The following is an 11,292-nucleotide window of genomic DNA, read 5'->3' on the forward strand; positions in this document are numbered from 1 at the left end:
AAATCAAACTAGCAATCAACTCAGAAAACCGTTCTGCACCCTGCAGCCTCACGTGTCCAGCCAAGACTTAATTGTTTAAAAGCAAACAAGCTCACCGACTCATCAGTGTGCTTATTTGCTTTGATCTTTAATAAATGGCGAGATTACATGCACACCAAGGGCTTATTTCAGAAGGAATGTGTTTACCATTTGTCTTCGCACTGTGTTTGATTTGCACATCTCTTTTATATATTTACGTCCCTAGGGCCATGTAAAACCCTCATGGGTAACAGAATCATAAGCCGTCAAAGGTTAAGAAATCTTGCCTTAGATGACAGCTGTCACTCACAGCTGCCTCCTCCTCTGCCTTTCTTTCTGTTTTGTTTTTTAAGATTTTATTTATAGCTGGGCATAGTGGCCTATGCCTTTAATTCCAGCACTTGGGAGGCAGAGGCAGGTGGATCTCTGTAAGTTTGAGGCCAGGCTGGTCTACAAAAGTGAGTCCAGGACAGCCAGGACTACACAGAGAAACCCTGTCTTGAAAAACAAAACAAACAAACAAACAAAAAAGATTTATTTATTATGTTTACAGTGTTTGCCTGCATGTACACCTTCAGGCCAGAAGAGGGCACCAGATCTTATTACAGATGATTGTGAGCCACCATGTGGTTGCTGGGAATTGAACTCAGGACCTCTGGGAGAACAGCCAGTGCTCTTAACCTCTGAGCCATCTCTCCAGCTCCTCCTCTGCCTTTCTTGGCTTCCAGACTTGCTTTTTCTCACCGTCTATAGCTTTGTCAAAGTCAGGCAAGGTTCATATCAGTGGTTTAATAAGCACAGTTTGATGACACAGGGAGATTCTCTCGATGGTTTTAAGCAATAATCATGATTTTTCTCTTAAAGTAACTCTTAAAGAACTGCTGGAATTGTTGTCTTGGAGGCTTATGGCCTCCATCTGCTAACCTAGGCCTAGTCCTGGAAGCTTCTAGCCTCCATGCAATCTAATGTAGGCCTAAAATGCTTTCAGCCTCTGAGACTTACTGCTGAATAAGTTCACTTGTATTTGTTCTTTCTGAACTCCGACTGGCTGGTTCCACTCAGCTGTTCTGGCTCAAACTGCTCTCCACACTGACTGATTTAATCCGGCTTCTCTCTCAGCCTCTGACTGAATTGCTCTGCTTGGCCTCAAACTAACTCTGGCAACCTGTTCTGATCTTCCAGCTCCTTCTCACTCCCTCTTTCATCCGTGTCCAGCTTGTTCTCTCTTCATCCTGCCACTGTAAAACTCGGCAGGTAAAGCTGCCTCTGAATTCCACAAACCGCACTGCCACAAACTCAGCTCCACTGCACTGCCTCTCAACTCACTGGCTCAACCAAACTGCCTGAACAGCACTCACTAGAACTCAGAGATCTGCATGCATCTATCTCCTGAGCTCTGGGATTAAAGGTATATACATCACCACACCTGGACCTAAGCTTTTCTTTACCTGAAACTTGCTTTATACCAGGCTGGCTTTGAACTCAGAGATCTGCTTGCCTCTGTCTCCTGGATTAAAGGTTTGTCTGTCTTCCAGCAGGTCACAGAGACTTAGAAGGTCTTTGGATGTGATCTCTTGCCAGAATAGTCATGTTCTGAACTAAAAATCCGCTACATTTTTCTACACTTTTGAAACAATTTTTAAAGACTGTTGTTGGGTTTCTTTTTGTTGATGTTTGTTTGTTTTTCAAGTCAGGGTTTCTCTGTGGAGCCTGGCTGCCCTGTAACTCACTCTGTAGACCAAGCTGGTCTCGAACTCAGAGATCTACCTGCCTCTGCCTCCTCAGAGCTGGGATTAAAGGTGTGCACCCCCACCCAGCCCACTTCTTTTCCTTGATTATCACACTCTACCACTGTGTGCTTGGCTTACACTGTGTACATAGCACCACAGCAGTGACCCAGTGCTAAACGCAAAGTAGCTGGACTGAGTCCAGCCAGCCACAGAGGTGCTTGATAAAAGAGCCAGCACCAAAGCCAGGTAGCAGGTGTCAAGTGTGCAGTGGTCTGTGCAACACAGAGGGCCTTCCATACTGATTTCACCTGGGACTCAAGAGTTTATGAAATAAGTTAAATCACAAATGTCCCCTGCAAACTCAGCAATTGGCGCCCGTTTTCTGCCTCTGTGAATAAAGAGCTCAGAGGTCATTGGCTGCATCCTATAGTGAGCAAAACTGGACAACTTTGAGTTTTTGTGCAGCTCTCTAAGAATTAAGGATGTAGGGTAAGAGGGCCAGGCCTGGCTCCAAAGTCTGTAGAGACTTTGGAAGTTGAGACAGGAAGTAGAGGCAGGAAGTTGAGGAATTAGCCATGCCCCTACGTCTCTGCTCAAAGCTATGCTAAAGGAACTAGTCCCCAGATTAAATCAGTCAGCACATGGCCTTGTGGGAAAGAACAGTACTGAAGATAGACTTACTTAAATTACTTATGATGAGTTGGGCTCTCCATCCAGGACAAATGGCATCCTTGTGGGAAGTGAAGAGACACAGGATGGGTGGGGTCGTGTGTGGGGGGTTCATGTGACAGTGGAGGCAGAGGCCAGGTAGTGACAACTGCAAGCCAGGACCAGGCAAGATGTAGAATCTTCCAGAAGCCGGGAGAAAGTGAAAGACTCTCTCCTCATGTCTCAAAAGCAATGAGATGTCACAACTGCCTCTGTGGACTTCCAACCTTCAAGGGTTGCAAGTGCATGCTTTTCTGCTTTCAGTTAGCTGGTTTGCAGCAGCATTCTGTTACCGCAACCCTGGCATAGAGAAACAGAAGCCTAGGGTGGAGACTCTGGAGCAGCGAAAATAGCCAAGGCCAGCTTAGCTGGGGCAGAAACACATGGCATTCTGGTGTCTCACTGGAATCGAGGGTGAGACGCTCCTAAGCCGCAGTCATGGGTAAAATCTCCACACTTTGATGTCCAGGAAGCCCACTGTTTTTCATGGTGAAGAGCCATAAAAATGTTTACCTTGTGGCCTGGCATGGTAGCAAAAGCCTATACATCCAGGGCTTGGGAACCTGAGGCTGGATACAAGTTCAAGGCATCTGGGCTACAAAAGAAACCCTGTTTCAACAAAACAAACACAATCTTGTGCCTCTGACAGAGGGAGGAGAACAGTAGCCACTTGTAAACCCTCCTAGTGGATTCTCCATGATGGAAGGCAACCCTGCCAGGACTTTACCAGATTGTCATCTTGTACAGAATGAAGCCAGCCTTCCAGTCCCCAAATCTGGCTTCCTATTTCACCTACACTGGAGAGAGGGCCGACTTTTTTTCCAGAAAGATCTCTGATGATCACAGGCCAGGACATCTTTTCCAGAAGACAGATTTAGTTATGGGAATATAGACAGGCCTTCTGTGCCCACTTCCCACACCAAGCCTGGGGCCAGGGGTTACAGTTGAAAGATCTTCAAGACAAAGAGTCTGTTTCAGAAGTTTTGGGGGAGGGCAGTGAGATAGATGCCCTGGTGGGGAAAGGTGCCTGCTGCCAAGTTTGACGACCTGAACTCTATACCCAGTGGAAAGAGAGAATTGACTGCCACAAACTGACCTCTGACCTCCAACATGGCCCACACATGGTACAGTGTGAACCCATACATATACAGACACTAAATAAATAAAACCATCATTTTTAAAAGTTCTCAGAGAAACACAAAGATAACAGAGGACTCAAAAGAACAGAGAGTCTGCGATGGCAGCACACATCTTTAATCCCAGGACGATCTTCCTGAGGCCAACCTGGTCTATAGTGAGTTCCAGGACAGTCACAACTACCGCTGTTGAGATGTCCAGAATATAGACAGACAGACAGACAGACAGACAGACAGACACACACACACACACACACACACACACAAAGAGAGAGACAGAGAGAGACAGACAGACACACACACACACAAAGAGAGAGAGAGAGACAGAGAGAGACAGACAGACACACACACACAAAGAGAGAGAGAGACAGAGAGACAGAGACAGAGACAGAGAGACAGAAAGAATATAAGAATTTGAAGCTACTAGAATCCTCAGTATGGTGGTTTGAATAAAAATGGCCCCCTTTAGGCCAGGTGGTAGCACACATCTTTAATCCCAGAACTTGGGAGGCATAGACAGGTGGATATCTGTGAGTACAAGGCCAGCCTGGTCTATAAAGTGAGTCCAGGACAGTCAAGGCAACATAAAGAAACCCTGTCTTGAAAATTTAAAAAAAAAATTTTTAATGGCCCCCTTTACACTCATTATTGGCATTATTGGGCACGTGGCCTTGTTGGAAGAAGTGTGTCACTGGCAGTGGGCCTTGAGGCTTCAGAAGCACAAGCCAGGTCTACCTGTTGCTGCCGATCAAGACATAGACCCCTCAGCTACCTCTCCAGCACCATGGCTGCCTACACACAGCCACGCTCCACTCTATGACCGTAATGGCCCAAACCTCTGAGACTGCGAGCCAGCCCCAAGGAGATGTTTTCCTTTCTAAGAGTTGCCATGGTCATGGTGTCTCTTCACAGCAGTGGAATCCCTAAGACACTCAGCAAAAGTTAAACACGCCTCAGTTCCCCAGCCAGGTTCATATAAAATTTAATACCAGACTCTATTCCTGTTAGCCAATACCTCATGTCTGGCTTTCAGCAAAAAGAGGTTCAAAATATCCTACAGGAAAAAGCATGTTCTGAAGGATGAAGAAAAGACCCAGACAGGACATGACTCAGGTGACTGGACAGGCAGCCAGAACAGACTGGCTAGGTGGAGAAGACAGACAGAAGTGGTGAGAGGAGGAGCAATGTGATGCAGATCCTAAACATCAAAACAAGATGACGGAAATCCAAAAACCATTAAGCGACAGGTATCCCCAGTGGGCAAAATAAGACTGCATGTGGCCGGAGGCCAACAGAAGCTCTGAAACTGAAGAGGAAAAAAAAAGAAAAAAAGAAAACAGGTTTTATGCGCAGAGCGTAGTAGCTACGAGGTTCAGACAAGTCTATCAGGCGGGGCGTACTGTGGAGGAAGAGGGGAAAAGAGCTCCAGAGCAGGGATGGGGAGGGAGGGCAGCGATATGAAAGCTCACCTGTGTGGCCATTTCATATTTAGCAGAGAATCAGAGAAAATGTTAAAGTGCCTTTTATTTTCCTGATTTAATTGTCATCTTGGAGGCTTGCTGCCTCTGTCTGCTAACCTAGGCCTAGTCCTGGAAGCTTCTAGCCTCCATACAATCCAATCTAGGCCTAGACTCTTTTCAGCCTCTGAGACTTACTGCTGAATAAGCTCACACTTTCTTGTTCTTTCTAAACTCTGGCTGGCTGGTTCAACCCAGCTGTTCTGTCTCAAATTTCTCTCCAAGCTGACTGATTCAGTCTGTTTTCCCTCAGTTTCTCACTTAATTGCTCTGCTTGGCCTCAAACTAACTCTGGCAACCTGTTCTGATCTTCCAGCTCCTTCTCACTCCCTGTCTTTCATCCGTGTCCAGCTTGTTCTCTCTTCATCCTGCCACTGTAAAACTCGGCAGGTAAAGCTGCCTCTGAATTCCACAAACCGCACTGCCACAAACTCAGCTCCACTGCACTGCCTCTCAACTCACTGGCTCAACCAAACTGCCTTAACAGCACTCACTAGAACTCAAGAGATCTGCAGGTCTCTGTCTCCTGAGTGCTGGGATTAGAGGCGTGTTCCACTACACCTGGACCTAAACTTTTCTTTAATTGAAATTTCTTCTATACCAGGCTGGCCTTGAACTCAGAGATGTCCTTGCCTCTATCTCCTGGGATTAAAGGGGTATCCGTCTGTATTCCAGCCAGATCACACAGACCTAGAAAGTCTTTGAACGTGATCTCTTGCCAGAGTAGCCATGTTCTGAATTAAAATTCTACTACAAGAAAAACTAGAAAAAAAAAAATCTGAAAAAAAAAAAAACCTACTCATAAAGGGAGAAGCCATTGATTTTCCATCAGAGACAGAGTGAGCAAAGAGAGAGTAGGGTAGGGGCTGGCAAGAAGGCTCAGTGGTTAGGATCCTGAATTGCTGCTCTTCCAGAGGTTTTACTCTCAGCACCCATGTCTGACCTCTCACAACTCTCTGTATCTCCAGTCCCGGGGGATCTAATGCTCTCTTCTGGCTCCTGCATTCACTATACTTGCATGGCATAAACTCACATAGATGCAGACACCATCCACATAATTTAAAATAAATATTAAGGGGCTGGAGAGATGGCTCAGAAGTTTCCTCTAGAAGTCCTGAGTTCAATTCTCAGAAGCCACATGGTGGCTCACAGTCAACTATACTGGGACAAGATGCCTTCTTCTGGCATGCAGGCATATTCAGATAGAGCATTCATCTACATAAAAAAATAAATCTAAAAAATAAACAAGTAAATCTTTAAGTAAAAAAATAAGAGAGTGGATAAATATTTCAAACACTGAAATCACAGCCAGTGACTTGAATTATGCATAAAATTACTTTTTTAGAAGTAAAAGAGAAAGATTCTGTCAGATAAAAGCTGAGGGAATTTATTGTCAACAGACTCATCCAGCTGGAAATGTTGGGGAGACGGCTCAGGGGTTAAGAGCACACGCTGCTCTTGCAGGGACCCTGGGTTCACGTGCCAGCACCCACTTGTAGCTTACAACCATCACATGAAATATATAAATCTAAAAAGAAAGAAAGAAAAATTTAAAGTTCCCCTAGGAAAGAAAGTATATAGGTCAGAAACCGCTGTGCAGAAGACAGGGAAACCCTGGAGGGTTAGATGAAGGTAGAACATAGGTTTAATTTTCTTGCTCCCACTGAGCTGATAGATGACCACTTGCTACCAAGGATGGTGGCTTTACTGCCTGTGGGAGCGCAGTGTGTATGGATGGAGAGCAGCGAGAGCATTGTCACAGGTGCACACAGGAGCTTAGGGGCTGGGGCAGCTCCACAGCAGAGCCCTGGCCTGGTGCACACAGGCCTGGGGGCCCATCTTGAACTGCAAGAAAGCACAGTGCCTTTAAAATAGTCCTAATGTTTATTGCTCAGATTCTTTTTTTTTTTTTTTTATTGCAGATCTGGCTGTTTTATTTGATATTAAAGCCTAAGGGAGCCTAGAATATAAAATGGATAATATTACTGTCACAGTTTATGATCTTACTGTCCACTAGTAGGCATGTTCCTTTTTTTTTTTTTTTTTTTTTTTTTTTTGCAATGAAATTTTTTAAATTAATTTATTCATATTACATCTCGATTGTTAGCCCTTCCCCTGTTTCCTCCCATTCTCCCCTCCCTCCCATTTCTCCCCTTCTCCCCTCCCCTATGTCCGTGACTGAGGGAGACCTCCTCCCCCTATATATGCTCTCAGAATATCAAGTCTCTTCTTGGTAACTAGCTATCCTTCCTCTGAGTGCCACCAGGTCTCCCCATCTGGGGGACATGGTCAGAAAAGGGACACCAGAGTTCGTGTGAGAGTCAGATCTCACTCTCCACTCAACAGTGGAGAGTATCATGTTCATCGGCTAGGTCTTGGTAGGGGTTCGAAGCTTACTGCCTATATTCTCCTTGGCTGGTGCCTTAGTTTGAGGAGGGCCCCAGGACCCAGATCTGCCTGTCATAAAGTTCTTCTTGTAGGTTTCCAGGACCCTGTGGGTCCTACTATTTCCCTATTCTTCCATGCTACTCTTGCCTAAAGTTTCAATCGGATATCCTCTCCTCTGACCCACTTTCTTGGTAAGTAAAGATTTTCATGGTACGTATCCCTTGGACTAGTGTTTTGATATAAGTGAGTATATACCGTTTGTCTCTTTTTGCTTCTGGGTGTACTCACTCATTATGATAATTTCTAGATCAATCCATTTGTCCACAAATTTTGGGAATTCCTCGTTTTTAATAGCTGAGTAGTATTCCATCGTGTAAATATACCACAGTTTCTTAGTTCATTCTTCTACTGAGGGACACTTAGGCTGTTTCCATGTTCTGGCTATTATGTATAGAGCAGCTATGAACATGGTTGAGCATATGTCCCTGTTGTGTGGTAGGGCATTTTCTGGGTATATTCCAAGGAGTGGGATAGCTGGGTCTTGAGGAAGCCCTATTCCCATTTTTCTGAGAAAGCACCAGATAGCTTTCCAAAGTGGTTGTACTAGTTTGCATTCCCACCAGCAATGAAGGAGTGTTCCTCTCTCTCCACATCCTCGCCAGCATGTGGTGTCATTTGAGTTTTTGATCTTAGCCATTCTGATGGGTGTAAGATGGAATCTCAGTGTCGTTTTGATTTGCATTTCTCTGATGACTAACGAGGACGTATTGCTCAGATTCTAAGACAGCCGCTAACTTAAGAAAATATGGATATGCTGTGAAAGAAAATTGACTGATATAAATGCTAAATAGCTGAATTTAAAAAGCATAAAAAAAATAAAGTGAGAGAAATGGGCAGCGGGGTCAGTCCAGTTATATAATAATAATCTTTTTGAGACAGGGTCTAATGATACATCTGGGATGTCCTGGAACTCACTTTGTAGACCAGGCTGGGCTCAAACTCTCAGGGTTCTTCCTGTCTATGCCTCCCAACTGCTGAGATTAAACGCATGCCGCATCAGTAATAACTTTATGTGTGAATAATCTAAATACACCATTAAAAAAAGTCACAGTGCACAGGAAGCACTTATTTTGTTGTTGTTGTTTTGTTTTTCAAGACAGGATTTCTCTGTGTAGCCGTAGCTGTCCTAGATTCACTTTGTAGATCAGACTGGCCTCGAACTCACAATGATCCACCTGCTTCTGCCTCCCTGAGTGCTGGGATTACAGGCGTGCGCCAGCACACCTGGCCACAGGAAGCACTTGCAACCAAGACCAGTGCCACTATCATATGCCTGACATACTAGTGCTCAGGAGGCTGAGCAGGTGGTTCAGCCTGACTGCATAGCCAAACCCTTTCTCAAAACTTGGAGCTTGGAGCTCAGAGAAGCTTAGGGGGACTACCTTGTGGCATCAGTGCTATCAGGGCCAAACAAGTGGCCCTGGACACAGGAGGAGCAGAGGCCTGGCTTACCTTTGCAGCGGCTATGTCAATAGTTAGAAAGACCAGCTCAATGGCCACTCCCAAAAGGACATACAGCTGGAGCTCCATGCCTGTAGTCCCTTGGTGACAGAATGACCTGGAAGTGCCACAGTGTGGCAAGGGACTGGACAAGAGGGTTGTGGTGCTGTTTTTGTTTAATGCCTCCACCTCCATGACAGCAAATATGTGCAAGCCTAACGCATCACTATGTTTTGGAAGCACAGTTTCCTGGGTAAGAGAGGGTGACACGGAGCTCCTTCTCTGTACTTTCATACTGATGAGTGTGGATCCTCCCAGACCCACACGGCACCTCCTTTCCACTTTAGACATTGGGGCCCATGGGCAGGAAGGCCCATTTCCTTAGAGACGGGTCTTTTGAGTCAAGACTGCATGCACTTGGCTGTAAAGCAAAAGCTCTCTGAACCCTGGGGCCTGTGGTCCCAGGGTCCAGGCAGGTGAGAGGCCACGGGCTTCTTGGCAAAAGACCAGGGTCCCCAGGCAGGCCAAGTGGCCACACAGGTTCCCCCTTCCTTATAGTCATCCCATGTTTCCGGGCCTTTGTGTCCCCATTTTTGACAGGACAAAGCTCCTTGTTTTCTGTTTTCCTGGGAGAGCTGCCATGCCAGAACTATGGCCAGGGACCAGAATGCCCCTGCCATGCAAATTAGACCTGCAGCTTGATTCTGCCAAGACCCATGGGGATGATGATCTCAGCCCAGTGCCATTCAGCCCTGGAAGAGTGTGTGTGTGTGTGTGTGTGTGTGTGTGTGTGTGTGTGTGTGTGTGTGTGTTGGGGTGGGGAAGATTTGTTCTGCAGGGCCACAGAAGTGGCAGAGGGAAGTTGTGGAGGTGGGCTGTCGTGGGGACTGTTCCTTGCTGCAAATCCAGAGTCTGATGAGGTTGCACTCAGCATGGCCTCTCTCTATATATAATACATTTATCTTGTAAAGGAAGGAATAATACACTTACATGGTTTAAAAGTCAAGGTGATTTTTAAAAATGCTTTGAAAAAAACCCACCCTCTCCCTCCTTGTCCTCCTGTGCTCCAGTGGGGGGGGGGGGGCGGATAGGGAGCTTGCATGTCCTTTTTGTGATTCTCACACTATTCTGACCCCTTTCTCCCACCATAGCTGTGTCCTCAGCCTCACATCCTAAGGACTTGCTTGGGCTACAGGTCATATGGTCCCGATTTTCTTGTTTGTCTGTCTGCCTGTTTATTTGTTCTTCAGTGTCTATGGGTGTTTTGCCTACATGTATGTCTGTACATCTTGTGAATGCCAGGTGCCTGTAGAGGCCATAAGAAAGTCTCAGATCCCCTGGGGTTATAGTAATGGACAGTTGTGAGCTGTCATGTGGGTCCTGGGAATTGAGCCCAGGTCATCTGCAAGAGCAGCCAGTGCTTCTAACCACTGAGGTATCTCTCCTGCCCTTTTTGATATTTTTCCAGATGTGTGGTTTCAATGAGAATACCCCAATCCCAGTAGACTCATATGTTTGAGTACTTGGTCCCCAGTTGGTGGAACTGTTTGGGAAAGATTAAGAGGTGTGACCTTAGCCAAGCACGGTGGTGCACACCTTTAATTCCAGCACTCTGGAGGCATATCTCTGTTTGAGGCCAGCCTGGCCTACAAAGTGAGTCCAGGACAGTCAGAACTACACAGAGAAACCCTGTCTCAAATATCAGAGAGGGGGAAGGGAGGGAGGGAGGGGGCCTTGTTGGAAGATCTATGTCACAGGGGTGGACTTTTAAGTTTCAAAAACGCATACCATTGCCAATTAGCTCGCTCTCTCTGTCTCTCTGTCTCTGTCTCTGTCTCTGTCTCTCTCTCTCTCTCTCTCTCTCTCTCTCTCTCTCTCTCTCTCTCTCTCTCTCTCCATGTAAGCTCTCAACTACTGCTCCAGCATCATGCCCGTCCGCTTGCTGCCATGTTTCCTGCCGTGATGTCATGGACTTGCCCTTGGCCAACAAACTCTTTCTTCTATAAGTTGCCTTGGTAATGTGTCTTGTCACAGCAATGTAAAAGTAACAAAGACAACACCTCCAGCATGGTACTACTCTGTGGCCCTCATAAGTCGTTCAGATCCTTGACCCAGAGGGAAGCTGCTGTGGCAGGCGCCTGCCTTGTCAACATCGCATACACATCTGTGAAGAGCTGAGGTGGGTGCTGCTGTCCCGAGTGGTTCATATGGAGACCCACCAACCTGGGCAGGGCCTTTCACTGTCACAGAGTAGCTTAGGGGCTGGTGGGGGGGGAGGGGTTGTCACTGCTCTTT

Source organism: Acomys russatus, chromosome 13 (genome assembly GCF_903995435.1).
Source record: "Acomys russatus chromosome 13, mAcoRus1.1, whole genome shotgun sequence".
Lineage (NCBI taxonomy): Eukaryota > Metazoa > Chordata > Mammalia > Rodentia > Muridae > Acomys > Acomys russatus.